Here is a 5331-nt window from a genome sequence, read left to right on the forward strand (position 1 = left end):
TTTTCTCATAATATCTACAGAAAATTAACTTTACTTTAAATTACTACTTTAAATTATATTAAATTTTTTATTTATGTAAATAATTCTTCGTTCCTGCAGCGTGATAGTTTTCTGTACATTATAAAAAATTTTCGTCAATATATTTAATGCTTAAAACATTTATATTCTTTATTTAATTTTATATCTCTTTGCATTTTATCGAGTGGATTTAGAAAAGTGACATTAATATTAATCCAGAAATTGTTATTTAATTTTTTTTGCATAAGTCAGCTGCGATATTTTTGGTACATACCAATTAAAAATCATTATTATTCATTATATATTGCACATTATTGATTGTTCTATAATTTATTAGTATTTCAGATTATTTGTATATAGATTTACTAAAAATTTTCTAAAAAAAAGCGTAACTTCTCGATCAATATAGAAAGCTATTGTAATGAGCTTCATTTCTTTACTGCTAGAGTATAAAAATTACTTTAAGTAATCATTCTCGGGATAAAAAAACGTTACAAAATGGAAACTGCTATATAAGTTATTTTTTGATAGTTAATAGGCTCAGTAATATATTACAATACATACAATATAATAGTTAATTTCCATTCAATGTAATCCTTAATGTAATTCTAAATTTAAATTGTAATTTTTGAAATGAGAATTGTATTTCAAAAATTACAGTTTGTTATCGCGAAAAAGAATAGTTTATTTTTATTTATATATGGGCAATGGAATTTAAATGTTAAAATGTTCGGGAGCGTGTAAGGGATCGATAAACCAAGAAAAAAATTATAGACATATGCTCGTTTTTACTTCGTTTTGAAGAAATAGTATGTATCATTAGATTACATATCATTAGATTAGATTTGGGTTGGACACTTAGGTCTTTGAGAAGCACGTATATTCTTAACGCCTTTTTTACCTTTTTTAAAAAGTTATATATATATATAGAGTGTGTGTGTGTGTGTGTGTGCATGTATGTGTGTGTGCGCATGTGCATGTGTGTGTGTGTGTGCATGTGTGTGTTTGTGTGCATGTGTGTGTGCGCGCGCGCGCGCGCGCGCGCGCGTGTGTGTGTGTGTGTGTGTGTGTGTGTATCTATATATATAATAGAGCGATCATACCAGACTAATTTCTTAAAAAATATGCATTTTCTTGAAAAATATTTCAGATAAAAGTTTTTTGACTTCAAGGGGGACATAAAATGGTATCATTGGTTTGATCTTGGGTGGTGTCAAGTTGTCAAGATCACGTTGAATTTTTTAAATAGAAACTCCCATTTTTCATTAAATTTTTTGTAAGCTAATCTCGAGAGCTAATCTGTAGCTAATCTTTATAAAACACTATAATAAAATATTTTTTATGAAGTACATTTCGAGTTATAAGGCTTGAAAGATTCAGTACCACATCTCGAAAGTTACAGTACCGCCGGCATTATTATGCAAGGTGTCTGATGGCTAAAAACCTCTTGAATGTTGTTCAGAATCATGTCCTGGATAACATTTGTCAAGATCAAGACGAAGATTGGATATTATTCCTTTTATTTTCATTTTTTGCATTAAAAAATTCATTTTTATGTAAAAATGGAAATAAAAGGTACCTCTAATGATCTATAAAATAAAGACATCTAATGATGTTCAAGATAAATTTATTTGCTATTTGCACTTATATACTGTAGCAACAAATTTTGCTAGAGACATGATTAGTTTAGCTGATTATTACTTTATCTTTTGCTGCAAAAGTTTAGATCTGACATCTTTTTAGATATTTGTACTAATACATGCTTTTAATTTCAGCTAATAAAGTTTCACGCCACAGTGAATGTTTTTTATCTGTATCAGAGCTTAGCAATGACACTAAAGCAGTAGCTCTGATAGCTAAATTTGATTCAGCTATTGAAATTTAACTGCTATTGCCAAGTCATTTTTTTCCGTACATTATAAATAAATGTACATTATAAGTAAAAAATGAAGAACGATGAGTAAATAATATATATTTAAGCTTTTTTTGTACCTGAAATTGAAATTCTTACTTCTAAATATGTGTTCATTATAATTCGCATTTGAAAGGTATATGTAATGCAAAGGTGTCACGATTGAAAATTGAACTTCAAAAATTGAAAGAATTATTTTCAAACATTGAGACTAATGACAGCAGAACTATGAAAATAAAGAATTGAGAAAGAAAGGGATCTATAAGGAAATGGAAAGAAAGAGGGAACATTAGATGGGAAACATTAGCTATAATATAGGCAAATATGATTCTGGAAGGTATTCATTGCTTCGCTTGTTTAACCCGTGTCTCTATGTCTTGATATATATCATCTCCGAAATTTGTTTCTTATTATAAGATGGTTCATTATTCAAAATTTTTACATCCCATTTTTCCCAATCAAAATCATGATCGCACAATATTCTATGTTCGGTTATCACTGATGGGAAACCAGTTCTTTTATTTATATCCTTTGAATGTTCTGAAATCTTTTTAAACTAAAATCAAAGTTAAATTAAAATCAACATCATTAAACTAAAGTCAAAATTAAAACATACATTAGTAGAAGTTGATATAATACAGTTTAATTATTTTTTTTGGAAATGAAAAATTATTCTTAAGAGTAAAGAAACTTGTGTATGCAACAAATAAATTTGAAATAGCATATACGCCGTTATTTTGATAAATCGCCTAGTATCTTCAACGGTGTCTGACATTTATCATCTCATATTTGCCGTCTGGTTACCGTCAATGTGGTAGAACTTCCGTTTCGCACTATCGCTCGTCGATGCAAATATATGGGCGGCTCAGAAAGCTTTTTCGCCCTCTCGACTCGGCTCCCACTTGTTCGCAAGACTTCCCATGCGAAGAGTAAGTTTTGAAACTTTCTGTTGCATTTTGTAGAATCGAGTTTCGTGACGTAACACGTTACGTTAGAATGCATTATGTTGCTGGCTGCAGCATTAAAGTTACTCTCGTCGCTTTCGACGTAACGCCTACGTTAGTGCATAAGGCGACTTCCATAAATTAATATCGTAAGAAGAAAGCATATCCTCCATTCAGAAACTCCTGCTTTCTATATAAAATATTTAATTATATATTATTATCATGGCTGCGTTCCACTTAACGCTCGCAATGCTCGCGAGCACTGTTCCTTGTTTAACATTTGATAAACAATAAAAATGAAATAATTCCACGAGCGTTAAGTGGAACGCACACCAGAGAGAAGAAAGAGATGGGAAATATAACGGATAAAAATTCGTGAAACGTCGAAGTAATTTTTTATTGGTTCATATTTATACACATAATAAGCATACGATTACATCGTATTAGGTATAGATCATATATGTATAACTTATACGTATACTTATATGTATATATATATCTATAATATCCAGCATTTTGTACAATAAATAAAGACTCTAGAGCATTTTAAACATAACATCGCACGTGCCCGCGCGACCATTGCGTCGAGTATACAATAATTTAATAACCAGCTCTCTAATATATTCCTCGTTACACTAAAATTATCGCGAAAACGCGAATTGGCGATGATTGTGGGCAGTTTTCATGATCGATATCACGAATATCTTGTCTTAACTTGAAGTCAAGATATATATAGATTACATCCTCGCAATAAATTTTTGTTTCATCACGTCTCTTTCATATTAATACATCAATTAATTAATAATTGTAGAGCGATGATGGGCTAACAAGTGCTTTTATTTTATTTTTTTCCAATATTTGACAAAAGTTTTAAATCACTTTCAACGTTATTCAAGATCGGAAAATCTTGAAAATCTAAACACATACGCAACAATGAGAATTCAATGCCCATCTTTAAATATGACACGTTAATATAACACATAATCAGTGTTGGCAAACGTTATTTTTTAGTTACTTTGTCATTATTTTCTATAGTAAGCAATTTGATGAACAATTTAATGTTGCAATTTTTTACGATGGTAACGCTAACTAAACGCTAAGGTTAGAAAAGTCACTTTGAAAAGTAATTTGTCATCATTACGTGTTACTTACTAAAAAAAATAATAAGTAATGAGTAAAAAAGTAATGCGTTACAAATTAATGGAAAAAGGAATTATTTTTTTCAATAATAATAAAAATAATAAAAATAACGAATGACTTTTTCAATCCGTTTACAAGTAACGATTGATTTTTCTAACTTTGATGTTACCGTCCATTACCGTCATAAAAAATTCATAATGTCATTATCAAATCAAAGATAATTATCTTGTTGTAATAACTTTTTTGATAATAACATTATGAATTTTTTCAAACAAAGTAATGTTTAATAATCCTAATTAAATTCGTCCAAGCTAAGCTAAATTCGGGAATGTTAAAATTCAATTGCCCGAGCAATGCGATTAAGCAATAAATATCGGACAATCGGCAAAAGCACATACGTTCAATCGCCGTCCCGTTTCGAGATTCGAATTTCTCGAGTTATAGGAGATGAATCTGGAGCCGAGGCGCCGGTAATAATCCTTCAATAAATGACGAGATATTGAAAAAAGTAATAGCAGCTCGTGGATGTGAAAAATATGCAGCTGGGTCGTAGCGCAAGTTATGGGATTCTCGTGTAATCGTCCGATAAATTCGCCGTATGCTCAAAAAGAAATATCGTGTTTAAGCTTAATTCGGAAGTGAGTGTGATAAAAATTGATGGCACGGCTTTCGCGTGGTTAGCGCCGTGGCCTCGTAAATTCTGCATAACGGTACGACGTTACGTTACGGAAACAACGATAGCTCTCGGGCAACGAGGGATCGATAAGTTGGTCTTTCCTTCCGGAGCTATCGAGCCCCATTGGATCTTAATCGCGTCCCATCGTGAGCTTTAATTGTTTACTTGCTCCTTTATAGTACGACGCTGCGCTATCGCGCAATCGATATTAATTTACGTAATCAACACAGCGTCGACTTTAATTAATGATACTTTCTCACGCGTCCGTAGCTTTTCTTAAATCTGTCGGTACAGATGATTATTTTGCACTTTTATTTTGTCACAACATTGTTAATACACCGGGGAGAGCTCAACATTATTCTAAATAAAGAATAAAAATAATTAGAATTGGTATTTTTTATCTTAATTTTATCATTTATGCAATTACTGTTTGGGATGTATTTTTTATAATCTTGCATGTAACTTATCAGGTTTATCAGGTTTTTTTTAAGGAATGTATTTGCACAATCGTTGCGATGATGATAATGATATTTCAATTTAATTACGTCGTTATTTTCATAATCACTTCACACTTGACATTAATTGTTCAATAATATTATTATATCATATTTTTATCGCATTTTATATATATATATATATAT

The sequence above is a fragment of the Atta colombica genome, unplaced genomic scaffold (assembly GCF_001594045.1).
Source record: "Atta colombica isolate Treedump-2 unplaced genomic scaffold, Acol1.0 scaffold12, whole genome shotgun sequence".
NCBI lineage: Eukaryota > Metazoa > Arthropoda > Insecta > Hymenoptera > Formicidae > Atta > Atta colombica.